Genomic DNA, 25,581 nt, shown 5'->3' on the forward strand with positions numbered 1-25,581 from the left:
TTTGGCACCTGCTGCACACTGCTGGCTCATATTTAAATGGTTGTCCACTAGGACTCCAAGATCCGTCTCACAGTTACTACTATTGAGCGAGGTTCCACATATTTATTTATTTATTTATTTATTTATTTATTTATTTAATTAAACTTTTATACCGCCCTTCTCCCGAAGGACTCAGGGCGGTGTACAGCCTACATTAAAACAATTAATATACACACTAAAATAACAATTAAAAAACTTATTCAATAAAGGCTGAAATTAAAACCGTCCAATTGACCATATAAAATACCCAATAAAATATTAAAATTTAAAAATTTAAAATTTAAAAATTTAAAATTCAGGCCAGTCCCGCTTGGATAAATAAATAAGTTTTCAGTTCCCGGCGAAAGGTCCGAAGGTCGGGCAATTGGCGTAAACCGGGGGGAAGTTCGTTCCAGAGAGTAGGTGCTCCCACAGAGAAGGCCCTTCCCCTGGGGGCCGCCAGCCGACACTGCTTGGCGGACGGCACCCTGAGAAGACCCTGTGAGAGCGCACGGGTCGGTGGCAGGCATGTGGTAACAGCAGGCGGTCCCGTAAGTACCTGGGCCATAAGCCATGGACGGTACCTGTGCATTTTGGGTTTTTTTGCCTAAATGTAGAACCTTACTTTTTTCACTGTTGAATTTCATTTTTTTAATTAGCGCCCAATGTCCAAGTCTGTCAAGATCCTTCTGTATTTTAAGCCTATCTTCTGGAGTGTTGGCTATTCCTGCCAGCTTGGTGTCATCTGCAAATTTGATGAGTTCCCCATCTATCCCCTTGTCCAAGTCATTGATGAAGATGTTGAAAAGTACTAAGCCTAAAACAGAGCCTTGGGATACTCCACTGCATACTTCCCTCCATGTGGATGTAGTTCCATTGAGGACTACACGTTGAGTGCAGTTGGTCACCCAGTTGCGAATCCATCTGGTGGTGGTGCTGTCTAACCGATTTTTTTCTACTTTATCTAGTATGGTCTACTTTAGTTTGCATTCAAAATAGTTTGCTTCTTCCTTTACCCTCTCACAAAAGTATTATATATGTTTTGTTTTGTTTTGGAATTTAGTTGTTTATTTAATTTCTGCACATATCCTCCTCTTGTTCTCAAAAAAGAGATTTATGGTATTTACTAGTGCTTAAAATACAAAAATTTGGTAAACTACAATCAATCAAAAATATCTACTATGTGTGAAAATTTTGGTTATACAATTGTACTCTGTAATCTCCAAACTGACCAGAATTGAACTGGGATAATTTCTGGATCATTGAATCATGATTCAAGTTTAACTTTGATGATGGGGTTCATCCCTAATTTTTCAATAAAATGAAAGATACTAACAAGGTAGTTAGGGTATGTGTTGAGTTCAATAAACACGGAGACGCGTTGAATCAACAATTATTCTTTAATCTAGGAATGCTCTCTAACAGGCATGAACTAACTAACGAAACTCTGACAGGAATGAATCTCTTCCTCTCAGCAGAATACCTACTTAGAACAACTTTGCGAACTGTCAGATGGGGAGTCAATCACAATGCTCCCGGCTTCCCGCTTCTCCTGTTGCTTGCGTCTCAACCAATCAGACTGAGCGGTGCTCAGATTGGCTGAGACGCAGGACACAACACCCCTCACCCCCCGGATCGTGCAGTCGTAGTCGGCCAAATAAGCGGGGCGTCGTCGACTCCGCCCTGAGCGCCGGAGTTCGTGGTACGGAGTGGCCGTGGATGGCATGGGGGCGGCCACTCGTGGAACAGCAGGAGCAACAGCGGAGGGCTCGATGACCGGAATTTCTGGAGTCACAGGTAAGGGAACCGACGAGAGCGCTTCAGGCCGTGGATGAGAGGGAAATGCGTGGAATTGCGAGTGATTGTTGTCGGTTGAGATCGGTTGGCCCTGGTTTGCCGGCGGCCTAGGTGGAATGTTCAAAGGAGTGGCAGGGGTAGGAGGGTCTTGCGATGAGTCTTGTTGTTGTTGTCGTTGTTGGCTTGTTGTGGTGGCATCCGGGGTCTGCCTGGGTGGTGGTTCTTCCAGGCTGAGGCGTGTTTCTTGGCGAAGAGTGGAACGCTGGTGGTCGTCTTCACCGGTGGCCAGGCGACGCCTTAATTGGTTAATGTGGCGCCGCCAGATTCGTCCATCCTCGAGGAGGACCCTATAAGAATAGGGCCCAGACAGTTGTATTATGTGTCCGGGTAGCCAGCGCGGAACATCCCCAAAATTTTGTGCATATACTAAGTCCCCAATACCGAAAACCTGGGCCCAACCCTCGTGGGCAGGGACCCTGTCGGAACCGTACGTGGGGTGCAACCTGTCCAGGACGGTACGAAGGCGTCGCCCCATTAACAATTACAATTAACAGTGGGGGTTAGTTTAGTTACACTGCACGGAGTGCTGTGCTGGGCCAACAGATATTGATTGATTTTTTGTTGCCAGTCAGCCCCCCCCAAACGGCCCAAAGCTTCTTTTGCCGATCTTATGGCCCGTTCTGCAAGGCCGTTTGCCGCCGGGTGGAACGGAGCCGTGGGGGCATGGCGGATGCCAAGCCTGGCTAAAAACAGCTGGAAGGCAGCTGCGGAAAATTCAGGTCCGTTGTCAGTGACCAGCACATCAGGCAGCCCATGGGTGGAAAATAGTTTGTCCAGGACCTTGATAATGGAGTCGGCAGTGGTCGACGGCGTTAGGACTAACTCAACCCATTTGGAGTACGCGTCGACCACTACGAGGAAGGTCCGTCCCTGGAAAGGGTCGGCGAGATTCGCGTGGATCCGTACCCAAGGGCCTCTGGGTGTCTCCCAGTCCCAGACTGGCGCCGCAGGGGGCGCTGCTCGGGAGGATTGACAAAGGCGACACTGTCCCACCCAGGATTCTATCTCCCGGTCTAAATTTGGCCACCAAACATAGCTTCGCCCCAGGGCCTTCATGCGCCCAATACCGGGGTGGGCCACATGGAGACATGACAATATTTGGGGCCGTAGAGTAGGGGGAACTACCACCCTATGTCCCCAGAGCAGGCATCCTGACTGGGTGGACAGTTCGCCACGTCTGTGGACGTATGGCAGGAATTCAGGCGCAACTGTCCCCTGGGACCAACCCCTCTGAACCCAGTCAATGACTTGGGACATTACGGGGTCCTTTCCAGACTCCCGGCATATGTCTGAAGCCGCTACTGGGCAATCTGACTCCTCAATCAGGAGAATGGGCATTGAGGGGGCCAGATCCCTAATGTGGGCGGGGAGTGGACAGCGACTGAGGGCATTGGCATGGCCAATTTCTTTGCCCGGCCTATGTACCAAACAGTACAAATAGGCTGCTAGAAATTCGGCCCAACGAGACATCCTCGGGGAGAGAATTTGAGGGGTGGGTCGGTCACTGGCCAGTAAGCCTAGAAGGGGCTTATGGTCAGTGACCACGGAAAAACAGCGACCATAGAGGTAGTCGTGGAATCGCTTGATTCCAGCTACCAAGGCGAGGGCCTCCCTATCCAGCTGACTATAATTCCGTTCAGCTGGGATAGGGTGCGTGAGTAGAAAGCTATGGGGCTTCAATCCCATTGGGGAGGACATGGCTGAGAACAGCGCCAACACCACAAGGCGAAGCGTCACATGTTAGTGAGAGAGGCAAGGTCTCGTCATACTGTACTAAGACAGCGGATGAGGTGAGGAGGCGCTTGACAGCATACCCAGGGTGCGTCTGCGTCCAATAAGCGGTGTAGCGTTTCTGCCACAGTCGCTTTGTGGGGCAGAAACACCGCATAAAAATTAAGAAGCCCCAGGAACGACTGGAGCTCTGCTTTGCAGGTGGTGGTTGGGGCATTTTGGATTGCAGCTATTTTGGAGGGAGTGGGGTGGATGCCATGGGCATCCACTAAAAATCCCAGGAATTCCACCCGTGGCACCCCAATTCTGCACTTTTCTCTCTTCAATTTCAACCCTGCCTGACGGAAACGGGTTAGCACCGCCCTTACTTTGGTGACAAGCTTTGGCATATCCCTAGCCGAGACTATTACATCATCAAAGTAAGGGACCACCCCCGGGATCCCATGGAGCAGGCGCTCCATGATACCCTGGAATATTCCTGGAGCTACACTGACTCCGAATTGAAGTCTCGTGCATTTAAAAGCTCCCCGGTGGGTGACGATCGTTTGGGCCAATGCCATTTCGTCATCCACCGGGAGCTGTTGATAAGCCTGGGCCATGTCTAATTTAGCGAAAATGCGGCCCTTGCCCAGGGAGTGGAGGAGGTGCTGGACTACCGGCACCGGGTAGGGGTTTGCCTGCAGGGCCTTATTAATAGTCCCCTTATAGTCGGCACAGATCATCACGGATCCATCCGGCTTAAGGGGAATGACAATAGGGGTTTCCCATTTCGCGTGATCTATCGGAACTAAAACCCCTTGGGCTATTAAACGGTCAAGCTGCTCTTCCACCTTCGGTCTCAACACAAGGGGAACCCGTCTCAGTTTGAGTCGTATGGGCGCTACCTGGGGATCCAAGTTCAGGGAAATGAGGGACCCCCGATATTTACTCAGGCTCTCGTCAAAAACATCTGCGAATTCGGCAGCCAGCATGGAGGGGACATCCAGGCGTGTACTGTGGACCCCGGCAACATGAAGACCCAAGGCGGTGAACCAGTCGAGCTACAAAAGGCAAGGCCAGTTGCCCTTAACAACAATCAGTGGGAGGTGGTCATTGAAGCCATGATATGCCACCCAGAACTTGCCAACCCCCACTGTTGGAATAGCCCCCCCCTGGTAGTCCCGTAATGTGACAGCGCAGAGTTGCAGGCTGGCCTTGGAGACACTCGGCAGAAGCCGCTTCAAAGTAGACCATGCGATAAGTGACCGGGACGACCCCATGTCCACCTCCATAGTGCACGGTGCCCCCTCCAAGTTCACGATGACATAGATCTTGTCAGACGACGACGCAGAAGCCTGACAGGGACATCATCTTCAAAATGGGCCACGGTGGAATACTCCCTATGACGAGGCGCAGGCGTCTTGAACTGTCCCCGTGATTTGACCGGACTGCGGCCAACATCCTGGACCGGCAGAGTAGCCCGGCAAACCCTGGCCAGGTGTCCGTGCTTTCCACAATGACGACAAACAGCGGACTTGAACTTGCACTCATCCCTCGAGTGATCACCGCCGCAGCCCAGGCATTGTGGTTGGGAACGCTTGCCCTCAGGGAAGCCTGTCCGTTTGGGTGTAAGCTTGAGGCGCCTCACCTCAGCTTCATCTTCCGACGAGCTTCCCCGGGCAGAGTCCCCGAAATGGATTGAAACTGGACGGCTCCCATCCACCGTTCCTGTTCGGAACTGGTGGAGTTCTGCAGCAGACTTTTCGGTCATTTTGGCCGCTTTCGCTTCATCTATGGCCAGTTGGAGTGTTAAGTCCTTCCGAGCAAGGAGGCGGCGTTGGAGCTTTAAATCCTTGACTCCATAGACCAATTGGTCTAGCAACATGTCCTCGAGGTCACAAAACTCGCAGTGTAAAGCAGCAGTCCTCAGGGAGGATATGAAATCATTAATAGTATCAGTATCTGATTGTATACAACGGCGAAAAGCGTGGCGGCGGGCGATCCGGGAGGGCGCCGGAGCATAGTGTCCCCGGAGTTTATCAATCAAAACCTCCTAGGACAATTCACATACTGGTTGAGGTGCTGCAAGGGCTCGTGCGATGTTGAAAACCTCGCTGCCACAAGAGCTTAAGAAATAGCCACGCTTTCGAGTGCTGGAGATGTCAGACAAGTCGTTCGCCTGCAGGAAGCAGTTGAACCTCTCTAGGTAGGCGTCCCAGGAGTCAGTGGAGGGGACGAACGGAGCGAAGGTAGGCATCAGGGTCGACATGACGACAAACGAAACAGCTACATGACGTTCGGTAATGCACAAACCTCGTCGCCAGTGTTAAGTTCAATAAACACGGAGACGCGTTGAATCAACAACTATTCTTTAATCTAGGAACGCTCTCTAACAGGCACGAACTAACTAACAAAACTCTGACAGGAATGAATCTCTTCCTCTCAGCAGAACACCTACTTAGAACAACTTTGCGAACTGTCAGATGGGGAGCCAATCACAATGCTCCCGGCTTCCCGCTTCTCCTGTTGCTTGCGTCTCAACCAATCAGACTGAGTGGTGCTCGGATTGGCTGAGACGCAGGACACAACAGTATAAATAGAATTCTGGCAACCAAGAATATAGAGCTTCAATATTAACTCCAAATGCAAACTTCCATCACCAAACTGCTAACCAAAAAAGAAAAGGAAGTACCCATATAAAAGCCAAAGCAAATCTCACATGGGAGAAAAAGACCTTCTGTGTCCTGAGGTTTGTCTCCTCTACTATACTAAATGACAAAGGTATATAAGAGTGGAGGGATTCAAATAATTTAACAACCGGTTCTCTGCCCTAATGATCCACTGGGTGGGCGTGGTCTTGGTGGGTGTGGCCAGGGGGTGTGATGTTTTGGGCCTAGTAGGCCTCCCCGCAGCCTCCTGGGAGTGAAAACGGGCTGCGGAAGGGCACGCCACACACACACCCGCACCCTGTTTTGGGCCTAATAGGCCTCTCTGCACTTACCTGGGAGCCAAAATGGGGCGTGTGGGGACTCCTGGAAGGGGGGTGGTGGAGCCAGACAACAATTTAACTACTGGTTCATCTGAACCAGCCTGAACTGGCTGAATCCCACCACTGGTATATATGTAGTTATGTAGCAGGTTGTAACAGGGCTTTGTGTATTCTGAGAACTGTATGTTAAAAACAATTTCAAGTTGTTTAGAGAAATTGTAAACATATAAGTGTGTTCCAGTTCTCATCTGAAATTAGAAAAATAAAATCACCACCCCAACACTGAGAATATTAATCAACACTTTGCTTCCTGTAAATGTATGTTCAAAGTGGAAAAACTTAGTGGCGTATTGACCAATGTTGACAGCTTTTCATCATGATTCAAAAACTCATTAAGTAGTACATGAAGGTACAAAGAGATAAAGGATAAAATTTTCTACATTCAGTATAATCTATTGCCATATATCATATATTTTCTGTCTCTGCATCTATTTCTTTCTGTGTATTTCTTTGCTGCAGAACCATCACACAATCTTAGAAAGTGGTTACAAAATTAATCACTGTCACATGCGAAAGATGCAGCTAAAAATCATTAAAAGACACTCTTTAACCAATTTTACATTTCTGATCGTTGATTTTGGTACTGGTGGCACATCAATATAATCTCCTTTACGTTAATTTGCATCTAAATGCAAATAATTAACTAATGTATTTATACAAACAAACCAAATTAAAATAAACAGAACTTCCCTATATTCTTAACTACAGTTTAATAATATGGATTTGGGGTTGAATATATATGTTTATTGTGGAAGAGCTTTTTTAAAAAATTGTTTTATATACTGTTAATTGCCCAGAGCTGCTACAGCAGATATATTTTCTGTTTACAAACAAGGAAGGCATTGAGGAGCAAGGAAATTTCATAAAAATTGAACTATGGACATATTCTAGAATCTTTGGGAAATAGAAACAGTATGATTAAGTATCTAGGCTTATTTATTTAAGACATTTACTGATCACTTTTCATGAAATGCATTGAGCATTAATATTTTAAATATTAACATATCTTTTATACAATTTAAAATTTAAAAAGCATAGTAAGTGATAAGAATAATTATGACATTTGACCTCCATAATTGTGTCCATGGAATTCCCATAAAAGGCAACTTTGGTTTTCTTACTTACCGAACAAGAATTCTATGGCACTACTAAGAGAAGTGTCACATCATAAGAGATCACACACAAATATTAATAAAACTATGTATAACATGTCGCTGTGTTTAATAAATAGATTTATTGAGAGGCCTTCTGTAGACCTTTTTTATATAAATATAGATAAGTTGCCATCTCTTTTTAACAACACTATATGCAGAATCATAGTTCAGTGAGAAAGACCTCAGTGTCACAAAGAAAAAAGTTGATCAAAATGGAAAGTACTGCTTGTTCAGCTAATACGTTTTAGGCCCAAAAACCAGGAAAGACACTTGGTGATTCTTCCAAGCATATTGTTAATTGACTGTTATTTTCCTCTTCCTCTCACACAAACTATTTATTTATTATTTATTTATTTATATTTATTTATTTTGTTGACTACATATTAAATAATATATATAAGTATAAGCATGAATTGAATACATGAAATGAATACAATAAAGGGAACATTAGGACAGGGACGGTAATTTGACCTCTTATTCCCCCCCGAATGTACCTCCCTACCTTCTGGGAAGAGAACAACAACACTTCATCACAATATGTTACACATGTTTTTATAAAGGTCCATGAAATATATAGCATCTGAAATGGATTTATTTATTTATTTTTTAAAGCAGGAAGCACTAATTTCAAACATCCTATGACTAGCAATGGGCACATTTATTGCAATATTTAAATTTTACCAAGAAGCAATTGTGGCATATGTATTCTAGTACTGTTGCTTAATAATAATAATACATTCATCCATTGGCATAATTTTGCCCTGGAAAAAAAGTTATCTTATATGAATATGGAACCATGTTGTCTTCTTTTATGGGATACTAATTGGAATCAATATTGAATAAGATAGTGTGTTTAAATTAGATTCACAGTAGTGCAGCTTTGAACATTAAAATCAGTGTTATTATCAGGGATCAGAAATGCTACCTTAGGCAAAGTATATATAGGAAGAATTAAATAAAATCCAGTACACAACCAATAAAATACAGAATCACCGATCTTTCTAAAACGCTTTCCTTCTCCCCCTCCTTCTCTTTCCCTCTTGCCTATGCTCAGATTTGTTTGGGGAAGAGGTGGTTTTGACTTCTGCCAAACCTACTGTCAAAATAACAGATTGGTTTTCATAGAGATTGTCCATCACATTTAACCCAGCAGGGTGTTGTAGCTTCCAAGGCAGAAGCCAACTGGAACCAAAACTCAGCACAGAAAAAGAGCATGAAATTAAAGGTTTCAGGGCAGCAGTCTAACAGTCATCAATTTCCACAACCCTCTTATCACAGCAGGCTGTGAAGAATTTAGGCCGCAAAAGACATCTTGTTGGCAAGAAAAATGAGTCTTTGCAAGACTGCCAAGTTCATGTCAGGTTTGTAAGATGTTCAGTTATAAACAATATATTAGGTTGCAATTGATATGCTAACAACATTTTTGTGACCAAAGCTGACAGTTTTGACCCTCTTTGTCTTTTTCTTTACATTTTGAAGCTTTCTTATCAGATGATTTTGCATAAGCTTTGCTTTAAAAATTGAAGCATTCTACCATGTTTCTCCAAAAAGAAGACCCACCTTGAAAAGAAGCCCTATGAGTGCATGTGATCAAATTAAGCCCCACCCATCAAATTAGCCCTAATTAAGACAATCCCCACCCTAGGGTGCAGGGGGTGGGGTGAGGTACACAGGTAAAAAATAAGCTAGGATGGGAATGGGAGGGTGGAACTGCCCTACTTACCAGACCTTGTACACCCCACCTGTCTTGCCCTCTTCTGAGGTCGCTTCTCCTGTGGCCGCTTGCCATCACTCGCACACATCACCCTGGCCTCTATTTCATCTTCAGATGCCTGCTGGAAGGCATCTTCAGCCAATAATAGAGCTCTGTTATTGGCTGCAGGTGCCTCCTGGCAAGCATCTGAAGGCAAAACAGAGGCTGGGATGATGCGTGCGAGCGGTGGCAAGTGGCCACAGAAGAAGTGGGCCAGCAGCAGGTTCCTGCTGTGTGGGCTGTCAATGCCACTGCCACAAGGTGAGTCAATAATTAGGACCCTCCAAAAAGAAGGCCTAGCAGTTTTTTCAGGTGTCAAAAAAAAATAAGATCCTGCCTTCTTTTTGGAGAAACATGGTATCTACATCAAACATATACTTTACTTAGAAAAAGGCCATTCTTTTTGTTCAGTCAACTTGTAATGAATGGCACATGCTTTGCCCCTCTTTGTTACAGAAAGCTGCCATAACCTTATGTTGCTTTTAAACATTGGGCTTCTTGCATGTATATAGAAAAGCACAAGAATAAAATATGGAAAAAAATACATTGAATAGATCAATGGATAATAGAACATTAAACATCAACATAATCACAACATGTATAGTCAAAGCTATGGTTTTCCCAGTAGTAAGGTATGGACATAAGGAAGGCTTAGCACCAAATAATTGATGTTTTCAAATTATGGTGCTGGACAAGACTCTTGATATTTCCTTGGACTGCAAGGAGATCAAATCAGTCAATCCTAAAAGAAATTAACCCAATTGTTCTTTGGAAGGGCATATATTGAGGCTAAAGCTCAATTCTTTGGTCATTTAATGAGAAGAGAACACTTGTTTAGAAAGACTTTGATGTTGGGAACGATCAAAGACAAAAAGAAAAGGAGATGGTTAGATAGTGTCATTGACACAATGAACATAAATTTGGGCAAATTCCAGGAGACAGTAGAGGGTAGGTGTGTCTGGCATGCTATAGTCAATGGAGTGACAAAAAGTCAGACATGACTTAGTGATTGAAGAACAATAAATCACAAGATCACAGAATGTCAAGATATTTTTCAAGGTATTCTTGAAATTAAGACATTCTTCAATGATGATGATGATGATGATGATGATGATGATGATGATTTGTCAACAAGTATAAGGAAACAAGTAACAATATAGACATAGACACACACAAAAAAATAGGCAAAACACAGCCATAAACACATAGAATATTACATATAAATGGGGAAAGTAGGATAGGGATGCACACTGGTGCGCTTATGCAGACCCCCTTAGGACCTCTTAAGAAACATAAAAGGTCCACGGTAGACAGTTTAAGGTTTAAATTTTCCTATTATGATAAGAAAAGTCTTTTTGTTTGTTTCTTAATGCAAACTAGTTTTGCAGCTCTACATAAATGGAAAGTCATTTATCTTCCAAAAATCACAATCTGCCATGAAAATATATAGAAAATATGAAAATAAGTATGTGAGGAGAACATTCTCAAGAGGAACACAACTGTACATCTAGTTTCTGAACTGCTGCAGACAACTGATTCAGACAGTAGGTATTCTGCTTGGGAAGATGTTGAAAGTAAGCATTACTTGATATTGCATTAGATACAGCCAACGCTTATGCCTCAAACAGTTCCAAAAGGGAATTGGGACTACTCAATAACCAAAAGAGATAGGCTTCTTGATTTGGAAAGCATCATTTTCTTAGAATAAATCAAGACTACTCACACAGCCTTGGCAGCTCAATGCTTCATTGTAGTTATTTGATTTTCTATCAAATGAAACAGAAAAACATCAACCATGCCAACATGTGAGTTAAAAAATGCAAAACAAAATCCATGAATACCAAGGTCCTTCATTCCAAACACATTATATTCACTTTTTAACTCCACGAACCTGAGCTAGCTTGGAAGCTGGCTAACTGTTCTATTTGTGTTCAACTAGCCATAGCCTTATGGGGATTTTTCTGATAGATGGAGGTTAGTGGAGCATAGAATCTCCATCTATATATGTATTTGTGTGCATGCATGTGTGTATTTCCCCTTCTGCTTTTGCCAGCTAGCTGGAAGGGAGAGAAATGGCTAGAGTCAATGGTTCATTCTAGACATTTCTCGAGTCCAACAACAACGTTAACATCAAAACTGAAGATTTCTCATTTTTTGTATTTTAGTATTATTTTATTTCTCATTTAAAGTACAATATATTCAAAATGCTCTGATAAAAATGAATCCTTTCATTCAAAGGACCTCTGGTGGCGCAACAGGCTAATGCAGCCTATTATTAACATCAACTGCTTGCAATATTGCAGGTTCAAGTCCCACCAGGCCAAGGTTGACTCAGCCTTCCATCCTTTATAAGGTAGGTAAAATGAGGACCCAGATTGTTGGGGGCAATAAGTTGACTTTGTATTTAATATACAAATGGATGAAGACTATTGCTTGACATAATGTAAGCCACCCTGAGTCTTCAGAGAAGGGCGGGATATAAATGCAAAAAAAAAAAAAGAGAAGAATCTAGGACCTCCCCAAACATTCTCTTGTATAGTTAATACAACAAACGAAAATAAAAAATGAAAGTTGATTAGACAAGACAAAAGTATCCTTTGCTTTGCATAGGAAATCAGCTACTTGAAGTTAAACATGTTACATATTTGTATCTCACATATATTCATTTAAATGAACTTCATGGAATCTGTTGGCATAAAATGTAGAATGCTAATGAGGAAAAAAAGTCATAATATTAGTTAGCATCCCCAAAGAGACAAACCAGATGTCAATCAATATTAAAGATTTGTCTATCTTATCAGAAGAGAAACTACAAACACGCTCCTACCCTATCCAGATCTGGAGACCAAATATAGTTTATCTTGCAGTTTGGCAATGTTACACAGAATCAATCAATGCATTTGTAGTAAAATAAAAAGCTTTCTACATTCCAGTCTGCAATGTTTGTCAACATTATTTTAAAAAAATAAAATACAAAATACAGGAAAACCAGTGTTATTTCTCAAGTGCAACAATACTATAAAGTCCATGCTGTTGACACTACAAAGTCCATGTTGAGTTGCCTTCACTCTAAAAATCCAAAAATGCCAAAATAAACTCAAATGAACCATGGAAACAATACAATGAACCTTGGGGAGAGATGGGTTTATTGTAACAATGTAACTAAAATGTATCTCCGCACCTCCCCTGGAACTAGTCTGCACTTCCTCAATGAAGGTACACCTCACAGTTCGAGAAATCCTGATTCAAAGTATACATTAAGGAAAAGCCACTCAGTGCTATTTGATAGCAATATCATGGAATTATCTCATCCCCCCTTTTTTTTTTCCTTTCTTTTTTTTTTTTGCTGAAACATGGGTAAAAGTACAACAAAAGAGAATTTTAAAAAAGATGACATACAATTGATTCATAGCCAAATCTAAGAATCTTCTTGCCCTTCTCCAAGTATCTTCCTCTCTTTCAATACTATTTCTCCTGTACTTTGACCGTCAACGAACTGACTTCCTGAAATGGCATCATTCTTAGTAGTGCTTTTATGGATGTTTTAGGAACTCATCACTCTTTTCAGAAAAATGTTTTATATACAGTACCTGTAAACATTGGGATGTCCCTGTTAAGAGAAAGACTCCATATAAGAATGGACTATATCATTATTGGTGAATTTAGTTTAATTTATATAATTATGAAATGTAAGGAATCCGTGCTATATAGCTACATAATAATGCCAAAAACTAAACTATTTTAAATCTTCTTTGATCCAGAACTCTGTGTAATCAGTAAATTGATGAGAGGCTGATGAGGTTGCCCCTTTCATATTTAAGGGGAGAGAAATATTTCAAATATGCAAATACAGTTTCTATTCTGTATAATGAATTTCCCACTTTCACAGTAAAATTAGGGAACTCTTCTGTATAATAAAACTCTTCTGTATAATGAGCTTTTCATTTTCACCATAAAATTAGAAAACTCTTGTGTGGACATATTATTTTTGACGAGAGTCCTGCCAATTAGGATTAACCAGTTCTTTACCATTTCTAGTCTTCCAATGGCTTTTTCAAGCTGGGGCATGAACCCATGGCTATATTAGGGAGCTTCATTACACTATTATTTATATATTCAATTTATATGGCCACCCATCTTACATGACTAAGAGTTCATGACTCTGGGCAATGCACAAATATATAGCCCTCCTCATACCCAGGAAACAGGCTCTGTCACACACCCGGGGCCCAGGCTCAATCGAAACAGGCCTTTAAGCAGTGGTGGGTTGCTACCGGTTGCTACCGGTTCGCTCCACCCACCTGCTCAGACATCATCAAATATGCTCTGTGCATGCGCAGAAGTGGCGCACGAGCAAACTGGTAGCAAAGGTAAGTGAAACCCACCCCTGCCTTTAAGGCCTTATGAAAGGCAAGCAGGAAGGGACTAATCTCAGGAGAGATGATATTCCAGTGAGAAGGTGCCCTGCCAGCCAACAGACCTTAGCCAATGATGCCAGCCATTTCGTAAGGAGAGCAAAATTATGAATGATAAAATACTACTTTTATTATAAGATTATAGTAACAGAATCTTGCCAAGTCTGAATACACTTCCCTTAGGGAATCAGGGACAGTCAAGGCTGAGACACTTTCTCAAATTATATTTCTGCCTCAAACTCACATTTTTAAAATCTGATTGTTGTCTTTGTTGTAACTCTATTGCCCCATTACAGATGGTACCCACAATAAGTGTCTCCTGCTGGGTAAGATAGGATGGGTAGAAACAAACAGACAATCCTATAAGTAATTCAGCACTCTATAGTTAAAAGTGACTACTAGCACCTTGAATTGTGCCCAGTAGCAAACTGATAACCAGAGAATCTCATGGAACAGCAGGGTTACATATACAGAATAATAGTGCCATTAAGTGCCCATACCACCACATTCTGTACCAGATGAAGCTTCTAAATGCTCTTCAAGGGCAACCTCATGTAAGTGTAGTGCTGTTGGATGGTTATCCACAGTTGAAATAAGACATATTAGCATATGGCATGACATAACTCTACAATGCTTTTTACCACAAACTACTTCTGACAGCCTAAGATTGTTAGTTCATATTGTTCATGCATGTTCATCAACTATCCACAGTACACCACAAGAGGCAAACTAGCATTGCACTAGCTGACTAGCAGCATTTGAAGAATGTCAAGCCATCTGGGTTTTCTTTTGCTGACCTTGCCTCACATCCAGGCAGGTCCAGTGCCAGCTCTCGGTTCCTCACAGAACACTGCTAGGTTTTCCCACCAGAGTGGTACCTATTTAGCTACTTCCATTTCTACATGCTTTTCAACTGCTAGATAGGCAGGAGCTAGGGCAAATGGAGAGGAGCTCGCTCCACCACGCAGGGCCATGAGCTGGAACCATTTATGTGGAGACCATCTCTGACAGACAAATCCAGAGTCTTTAAGCTGCTGCACCACTGTACCCCCTGTGGTAAATAGTGCCTCTAATTCATGTTTGATTGGGTTCACTCCTTGTCATCTGCCAGTGGCACTCTAGGTCCCTCTTTTCCTGCTTCACCTCCTTTAGCTCCTCTGTAAACTAGGGAGAAATTTGGGATCCCTAAGAGAGGAGAGGTCACTTAGGCACAATCCAGTCCACAGCCTCAGCTGCACTCTTGTTCCAGGTGTCTATTATGATATTAGTAGTTGTACAATAGGTCATATCTTTTACTAATGAATTTAAATATTTTTTTACTAAAGATAATATTGCAGCTGGGCATTCTCATTTTGCATGTTGGGTTGACCTTTCACTACACACCCACAGTTTCTTTCCAAATGTGTCTATGCCACCATAAGAAATAAGCAAAAATAAATTGTTAAATTTGTTTCTTCCCACTCTGTAATTTTCCTGCCTTATTCTTGTTTGATTCTGTTTCTCAATCTCAGGTAGTTTTTTTTTAAAAAAGAAAATAGGAAAGGTAAAGGCACTTAAATCCCACCAACTGTATACATTTTGGTTGGAACTTTTCTCTAATAATAAATATTTTATATTTGTTTTCAATATGATGCATTTAATACATTATTTGAGTTCTGAAAAAATGGATGTTGATCTATACAGGTAGTCCTCATCTTACAATAGCAATTGGGACCAGAATTACCATTACTTAAGTGCAATGGTGAAATTCAAATTTTTTTACTATCGGTTCTGTGGGCATGACTTGGCGGGCCTGGTGTGGCTTGGTGGGCATGGCAGGGGAAGGATATTGCAAAATCTCCATTCCCACCCCACTCTGGGGCCAGCCAGAGGTGGTATTTGTTGGTTCTCTGAACTACTCAAAATTTCCACTACTGGTTCTCCAGAACCTGCTGAATTTCACCCCTGCTTAAGTGATGCAGTCATAGAACATGATATCACATGACCGCACTGCTTAGCAATTGTAATTCTGGAAGTCCTGATTGCTGTTGTTAAAGCATGTGAAGAGGCAAGGTACTACTGTATGTTATAATGCATGTGAAGATCATGTGACTAGTTAAGTGAGGTCTGCGTCTTCCAAGTTCCTCCTGGCTTCCCCATTGGCTTTGTTTGTTGGAAGCCAGCAGGGAACATCAAAAATCACATGACTGCAGGTCCCTTTGACATCATCATTGCAAGCTGGTTGCCAAGTGTCCAAATTATAGTCATGTGATTGCAGGGACATTACAGCAGCCAAAACTATGAAAATCATTCATAAGTATCATTTGTTCTGCACCATCAAAATTTTGAACACTGAACAAATGTTCATTATTTGAAGATTACCTGTAACTGAGTATCAATTTCTGTTTAACTTTAATAATAATAATAATAACAGAGTTGGAAGGGACCTTGGAGGTCTTCTAGTCCAACCCCCTGCCCAGGCAGGAAACCCTACACCATTTCAAACAAATGGTTAACCAACATTTTCTTAAAAATTTCCAGTGTTGGAGCATTTACAACTTCTGCAGGCAAGTTGTTCCACTGATTAATTGTTCTAACTGTCAGGAAATTTCTCCTTAGTTCTAAGTTGCTTCTCTCCTTGATTAGTTGCCATCCATTGCTTCTTGTTCTACCGTCAGGTGCTTTAGACTGTTTCTAAACCAAATAGACTGATTTCTTATTTTTAGATAGTCAAGAGTCTACTAGAAAGTTTTGTTTACTTTGAACCATATCTCCCATATGAATGTTCCTTGTGGATCTAGAAAAGAAAGTGAAAAGGAAAAGGAAAGTGCAGGACCTATTTCACAGACAAAAGCCAGGAAAAGCTCCAGGCCCAGACAAGATAACTCCTTCTTGCTTAAAAGTCTGTGCTGACCAATTGGCCCCCATCTTCACCCATATTTTCAATAAATCACTAGAGATGTGCTATGTTCCTTCTTGCTTCAAACGCTCTACCATCATCCCAGTGCCGAAGAAGCCCACCATCAAGGAACTGACTGACTACAGACCAGTTGCTCTAACATCTGTAGTCATGAAAACCTTTGAAAGGCTAGTGCTTTCCTACCTGAAAACCATCACGAATCCGCTCTTAGACCCCTTGCAATTTGCATACCGAGCAAATAGATCAACAGATGATGCTGTTAATATGGCTCTGCACTACATCCTACAACATCTTGAGTCTCCAAAGACCTATGCAAGGGTCCTTTTTGTAGACTTTAGTTCAGCATTCAATACCATCATTCCAGACATTCTTCTAACTAAGCTAAACCAGCTACAGGTACCGGAACAGACTTGTAAGTGGATCACAAGCTTCCTAACAAACAGGAAGCAGCAGGTGAAGCTAAGCAAGATCACATCAAATACCTGTACAATTAGCACAGGGGCTGTGTGCTCTCCCCACTTCTCTTCTCTCTGTATACCAATGACTGCATCTCCAATGATCCATTTGTTAAGCTACTGAAGTTCGCAGATGACACAACAGTGATTGGTCTCATTCGAGACAATGACGAATCCGCATATAGACGAGAGGTCGAACGACTAGCCTTGTGGTGCAACCAAAACAATCTGGAACTGAACACACTCAAAACCGTAGAAATGGTGGTAGACTTTAGGAAAAACCCTTCCATACTTCCACCTCTCACAATACTTGACAACACAGTATCAACAGTAGAAACCTTCAAATTTCTGGGTTCTATCATATCGCAAGATCTCAAATGGACAGCTAACATCAAAACATCATTAAAAAGGACAACAAAGAATGTTCTTTCTGCGCCAACTCAGTAAGCTCAAACTGCCCAAGGAGCTGCTGATCCAATTCTACAGAGGAATTATTGAGTCTGTCATTTGCACCTCTATAACTGTCTGGTTCGGTTCTGCAACCCAACAAGAAAAACACAGACTTCAGAGGACAATTAGAACTGCAGAAAAAATAATTGCTACCAACTTGCCTTCCATTGAGGACCTGTATACTGCACGAATCAAGAAGAGGGCCGTGAAAATATTTGCAGATCCCTCGCATCCTGGACATAAACTGTTTCAACTCCTACTCTCAAAACGACGCTATAGAGCACTGCACACCAGAACAACTAGACACAAGAACAGTTTTTTCCCGAAGGCCATCACTCTGCTAAACAAATAATTCCCTCAACACTGTCAGACTATTTACTGAATCTGCACTACTATTAATTGTTTCATAGTTCCCATCACCAATCTCTTTCCACTTATGACTGTATGACTATAACTTGTTGCTGGCAATCCTTATGATTTATATTGATATATTGATCATCAATTGTGTTGTAAATGTTGTACCTTGATGAACGTATCTTTTCTTTTATGTACACTGAGAGCATATGCACCAAGACAAATTCCTTGTGTGTCCAATCACACTTGGCCAATAAAATTCTATTCTATTCTATTCTATTCTATCTATTTTCTTTCAGCCACCCTATAATTCAGTGTTACCTGATCACTAACTCTAAATCAGGGGTCTCCAACCTTGGCAACTTTAAGACTTGTGGACTTCAACTCCTAGAGTTCCTCAGCCAGTTTTGAAATATTTCTCTCCCCTTAAATATGAAAGGGAGTTGAAGTCCACAAGTCTTAAAGTTGCCAAGGCTGGCAACTTTAGACCCTTGCTCTAAATCATTTATGAATACATTAAAAACACCAGTTTCAACAAAGATGCTCACCATTTACACTTTCCATTTACAAAACTATCTCTTCCTAATGCATTCATAAGAGAGTTTTAAGGAAAGCAAATGATTGTATAGATTGGATAAACTTTCCTCACATTTACATGAAATTATATTCTGCTAATCCTTGATTTAGCAGAAGAATTGATGTACATTGCACTGCCCTCATGCCCAAACCCTATTGTGCTCAGAAACAAAGTGGTAAATGGTGTCTCTTTTTAGTTTAAGGACATTTAAAACAATGTTACGCATTTTTATCAGCACATACAAAAGGCATTATTTTGTTCCAGTTTTATTTACATCCAGTAAACCAAACATGACACCAAGTTGCTCTAAAAAAAAAAAGTTCCATTTTCTATATGTTTTTCAGAATTTCTCTATGGTTTACACAGTATAAATTGTAGCTTTGCATTTTAATTCAGTTGCATTATACAAAACCATGGCAGAATAATCTATCAGGATTAATAACACCTAACATTAGTGTATTGTTGAGAATTTCAAATTTTATCATATGACACAACTTATTAACGTTCAAGTTACTGAGTTGATTTACTGGTACAAGAACTTTAGGAAATTTTACATTCAGAACTAATTTTTTTAAACTAAACACCCCCATCCATCTTGAAGATAATTAAGCACTGATTAGCAAGAACAATTTGACAAGAACATGCCTAAATATCAGCAAATGCAGATGACGTAGAAAAATGTATCTGTGTTTAATTCTGATTTTATTGTGGTTGAAATTTCAAATTTAAAGCCTATTTAGATGAAGAGAATAGATATGTGTGGGAAGAAGAGAGTGAGATCACAATCATTGCAACATTAAAAACTGAAAATTGTTTCTTTCTCCGTTTTTTTCCCCTTAGGTTTTCAGTGACTGACATTTTGAAAGTATAACAAAAGAAGTGATTTTATATTAAACAGACAAGCACAGACAGATTTAGCAGCATGTTGTGAAACTCCTACAGCACATTCTTAAAATGCTCCACACAGGATTTCCTTAGATATTTCAATGAATAATTCATGAAGTATGTTGATGAATTAATGTTCTACTTTGGTATCAAATATTCAAGAATAAGAATGATAGGCCATATAAGGAACTGCTCAGATACTGTAAGTAAATTACTTCATTCTTTATGTTCCTTTAAAAATGAAAATTTGGATCCTAAGTCATACTTAAACTCCATGACACTTCTAAATTGACATTTATATATTAAGAAACACGGCATCATCATCTGAGTAGATAGGTTCATCATGTAGTTTTCTAGGCAACAATGAAAAAATGATTTCCATTACCTTCTTCTTGGATATTTTTCCGTCTTCTTCACCTATCATCAACCCTCGGATCTCCTAGTGATCCAAACCTGATTTGATTTTTATATCTCAATCTAGATTGATCAGAGGTTAAATTCCAATTTTTTTTCAGTCTTCAATAAAAAGGCTTCCTGTTTTCTACAATAAAATTATAAAGAACACTAAAGGAGTAAGTTTTAGTGAAATTAAGTATCCATTTGAAACCTGAAATGGATTTTAAACTGGTTAGGAAACCTTATTAAGCTTGTGCAATGCTGAAGAGTGTTTATGGACATATATGTAGCACTAACTAGATCATTAAGCAAAACACTACTTTTGCCATGACAGAAGAAAGAAAGTCATGTGATCCTAAGAAAAGTTGCAGCTGCTTTAAGATTTTGCAAAAGGAACTGTGTGTGTTCCTCTGTAGGAACTCTGTTTCTACATCAGAACCACATTTGTTCCTTATAATCAAAAGCCCTGTGCTACCCTAATTCAATTTTACTTTGAATGACTTTAAAGTAGGGTTTTTTTTAAATCAGGTCTAAGGCAGGGGTCTCCAACCTTGGCAACTTTAAGACTTGTGGACTTCAACAGCAAAGCTGGCTGAGGAACTCTGGGAGTTGAGGTCCACAAGTCTTAAAGTTGCCAAGGTTGGAGATCCTTGGTCTAAAGAACCTTTGGAAGTCCCTCAAGATCTTTTCAGGGATCCATGAAATAAAATTTGCTTGTTAAATATTGAAGATATTTGCAAGAATGTAAAATAATGTCACTCTTCATTAATCTTTTGGCCTCTTAAAAATTGGTTATTCCATGAAAAATATTTTATTTGTTAATATTTTTACATTATTCACTAAATAAATATCCTACAAATACTTCTATTTTAATTTGTAATACAATAAATATGAATAAATTTAATCATACAAACAAAATCTCTTTTTGAATTCTCCATCAATCTATTTTTATATTACTAAGAAACCTTCTTTCATGACCTTTAACTGGGCAAAACGGTGCATCATAAGCAGTGGTGGGTTTCAAAAAATTTTACTACCGGTTCTGTGGGTGTAGATTGGTGGCTGTGGCATGGCTTGGTGGCCGTGGCTTGGTGGCTGTGGCAGGGGAAGGATACTGTAAAATCTCCATTCCCACCCCACTCCAGGGGAAGGATACTGTAAAATCTGCATTCCCACCCCACTCCAGGGGAAGGATACTGCAAAATCCCCATTTCCTCCTGATTAGCTGGGAATTGGGAGGCAGAGAATAGATGGGGGTGGGGCCAGTCAAAATTTTTACTACCAGTTCTCCAAACTACTCAAAATTTCCGCTACCAGTTCTCCAGAACTAGTCAGAACATACTGAAACCCACCTCTGATCATAAGTAAATAAATAATAAATAAATCATTGGGCAGCAATATTTGAACCAAGGTACCTTATATGGGCTAATTTACAAAATTCAAGACCCATTGTCCTGGAGGGAGTGAACTTGGGGGAAATTGAGGATGTTTCAATGCTACTGGCTCCTGCTCGGCTGCTGGGCGACTGCTGCTTCCCATAACAAAACAGAATGGAAAAACTAAGAGGAAGTCAGAAGTCACCCCCACTCCTACTGATTTTTTAATTATTATTTTTGCCCACCAGTGGTCATCCTATTTCTACATCAGAAAATATCTCTGAAACAATGACCCAAGGCACCTTCATTTTCAATGTTCCATGAATATTCCATGAATATTATTATTATTTATTATTATTTATTTGATTTTTATACCGCCCTTCTCCCGAAGGACTCAGGGCGGTGTACGGGCAAAAGTAAAAAAAAAGTAAAAGTAAAGATAAATATATTGAATAGGGATATTGATAATTATCTGAAGGAATATAAGGTTAAAAATTTAACTTGCTGTCTATCTAGACCCGTTCCAGTCCGGCTTCTGGTCCGGTCACAGCACGGAGACAGCTTTGGTCGCGTTGGTGGATGACCTCTGGAGGGCCAGGGACAGGGGATGTTCCTCTGCCTTGGTCCTATTAGATCTCTCAGCGGCTTTCGATACCATCGATCATGGTATCCTGCTGCGCCGGTTGGAGGGATTGGGAGTGGGAGGCACCGTTTATCGGTGGTTCTCCTCCTATCTCTCCGACCGGTCGCAGACGGTGTTGACAGGGGGGCAGAGGTCGACCGCGAGGCGCCTCACTTGTGGGGTGCCTCAGGGGTCGATTCTATCGCCCCTCCTGTTCAACATCTATATGAAGCCGCTGGGCGAGGTCATCAGTGGTTTTGGGGTGAGTTATCATCTGTACGCTGACGATATGCAGCTGTACTTTTCCACCCCGGACCACCCCAACGGTTGTCAAGTGCTGTCCCGTGTTTGGAAGCCGTGCGGGTCTGGATGGGGAGAAACAGACTCAAGCTCAATCCTCCAAGACGGAGTGGCTGTGGATGCGGCACCCGGTTCAGTCAGCTGCAGCTGCAGCTGGCTGTGAAGCAGTTATTGGCCCCAACGGAGAGGGTGCGCAACTTGGGAGTCCTCTTGGATGGGCGGCTGTCATTTGGCGATCATTTGGCGGCCGTCTCCAAGAGGGCCTTCCACCAAGTTCGCAGTGCGCCAGTTGCGCCTTCCTTGACCGGGATGCCTTATGCACGGTCACTCATGCCCTCGTAACTTCCGCCTGGATTATTGCAATGCTCTCTACATGGGGCTGCCCTTGAAGTGCACCCGGAGGCTGCAGTTAGTCCAGAATGCAGCTGCGCGGGTAATAGTGGGAGCAACTCGTTGCTCCCATGTAACACCACTCCTGCGCAGTCTGCACTGGCTTCCTGTGGTCTTCCGGGTGCGCTTTAAGATTTTGGTCACCACCTTTAAAGCGCTCCATGGCTTAGGACCCGGGTACTTACGGGACCGCCTGCTGTTACCGTTTGCCTCCCACCGACCCGTACGCTCTCACAGAGAGGGCCTTCTCAGGGTGCCGTCCGCCAAACAATGTCGGCTGGCCCCCAGGAGTAGGGCCTTCTCTGTGGGAGCTCCCACGCTCTGGAATGAGCTTCCCCCTGGTTTACGTCAAGTACCTGATCTTCGGACCTTTCGCCGTGAGCTGAAAACGCACTTATTTATTCAAGCGGGACTGGCTTAAAATTTTATTGGGTTAAAATTTTATTGGGTTATTTATATTTTAATATTTTAATTCGTTTTAAATTTGGCCATTTTATAATATGCTTGTTTTAATTTCTTTTAATATTGATATTGTGATTTTTTACTTGGCTGTACACCGCCCTGAGTCCTTCGGGAGAAGGGCGGTATAGAAATTGAATAAAATAAATAAAATAAATAAACTTTAGAACAAACGGAAGAACTGAATCGGCCTATAACCTCTGAAGAAATTATTTTGGTAATTAAACAATTAAAAATGGGGAAAACTCCTGGTACGGATGGGCTCACAGTTAGTTATTATAGGAATTTACAGGATGAGATGTTAGGTCCACTTAAGGAATTATTTAATCAGATACAACTAGGAGGGGAACCTCTTTTATTTCATTGATACCAAAAGAAGAACAGGATTGTTCTAAACCTGGGAATTATAGACCAATTTCACTTTTAAATAATGATTATAAGATTTTTGTTAAAATAATAGTTAATAGATTAATGTTGATTCTGCAGCGAAGAATTCATAATGATCAATCTGGATTTATAAAAGGGAGACAGATGAAGAATAATGTTAGGCAGATTATGCAATGTACTGTATGTTCATTCTCCTTTCTTCTTCCTTCTCCTCTTTCCTTATTTTTTCTTTATTTTCCTTATTTCCTTATTTTTCCTTCCTTGCTTTCTTCCCATCTTCCCATCTTTTTCTTTCTTCTTTCCCTTTCTCCTTTCCTGTCCCATCTTGCATGCTGAAATGCAATATCAATGCTGAACATCCTTTTGTTTTGTTTTCAAGTTAGTTTTGCTAGCTCTCTGCCAGTAAAAGCAGAGCCCAGGGGGTGCGTGCAGCCTCCAGTGGCCCCATTTTCAGCCACAACAGCCTCCTGCAGCCCTCTGCAGTGAAAATGAAATGGGGGGGCATGAGTGTCCCCCTGAGCTCCATTTTCACTGTCAGAGGGCTTCAGGAGACCGTCGTGATGGCCACACAGGATGGCCACACGGTCCTCCTAAGCTCCATTTTCCCTGGCAGAGACACCGCAGGCTGTTCCTTTGCTGTTTCCAGAGAGGACCCGTGGGCCAGATCAATGCACTCGAATTTGCAACCTCGTCTTCCCAAATATGGGACAGAGCATACTGCTTCCACTTTTATTTTTGCCTTTCAGCCCCAATCCAGGAGCTTCCGTCCCATATTTGGGTAGACCAGGTTGCCGTGATTAAGAGCCCTGACAAAGCCAGGAGAGGTTAATACATATACCTAATATGAAAGTAGCTTAGGTTTGATCCCAGAAGGGTATGGCTGGCTGATGAGAGCAAAATAGCTTGAAATAGATCTGTACTATTCTCACTTTATTTCTTTGTTGGTAAATATAAATTTAACACAAAAAAATGGAAAAATAGTTAATTGCAAATGGAATATGAGTCAATAGTAAGATATGACTACAACAAAGGTGCATCCAATTTTATGCAGCATCCACTGAAGTCCCTTTCAGGTGTTTTAGGAAACACGGAAGTGTGTTACTTAGCTAATTAGGAAAAGAGGATAGGCAATCAAAGGCAAAGGATGGCTCCCTCCCCCACCCAGCAGCAGACCATTACCAGAATGCTGGGAAGAGAAGGGTCTAAGACAGCGGTTCTCAACCTGTGGGTCGCAACCCCATTGGGGGTCGAATGACGATTTGCCAGGGGTCACCTAAGACCATCGGAAATATGGAAAGTATACTTGCGAGTTGAAGAATCGTGCTCCAATGGTTGACTCCACAAGCCAGCTGCAGGCTCTTCAAATCGCTATCTGAATTCGGCTTCAGGCGCAATGAATTAAAAAAGAGAGAAATCTTTGCTCTGATGTCTCCCTCTCAAGCCAGCTGCAATCACTCCCAATCACTAGCCTAATCTGGCTTCAGGTGCGATAAACTTAATAGGGGAGGAGTCGGCTGGCAGCCCCCAGGGGTAGGGCCTTCTCTGTTGGAGCTCCTACTCTTTGGAACGAACTTCCCCCTGGTTTACGCCAATTGCCTGATCTTCAGACCTTTCGCCGTGAGCTGAAAACACATTTATTTATTCAAGCGGGACTGGCTTAAAAGTTTTATTAAATTTTATTGGGGCTATGTATGAATTTTAGGGTTTTAAAATTGACTGTTTTAAATTTCGGCCATTTATATAATTATGTTTGGTTTTAAGTTTTTTGTTTTAATGTGTATATTGTATGGTTTTATTACTTGGCTGTACACCGCCCTGAGTCCTTCAGGAGAAGGGCGGTATAAAAATCTAAATAAAACTAAAACTAAAAAACTAAAACTAATGCCTCCGTCTTCAAGGCAATCGCAAGCAGTTTAGATCACTAGCCAATACGGCTTCAGGAGCGATAAATTCAAAACAACAGTTTGCCACTTTTCCCCCCCCCCTTCTGCAGCTGCAGGGGTCGCCACATCGTGGGGAATTGTATTAAAGGGGTCGCAGCACTATAAAGGTTGAGAACCACTGGTCTAAGACAG

Source organism: Ahaetulla prasina, chromosome 7 (assembly GCF_028640845.1).
Source record: "Ahaetulla prasina isolate Xishuangbanna chromosome 7, ASM2864084v1, whole genome shotgun sequence".
Lineage (NCBI taxonomy): Eukaryota > Metazoa > Chordata > Lepidosauria > Squamata > Colubridae > Ahaetulla > Ahaetulla prasina.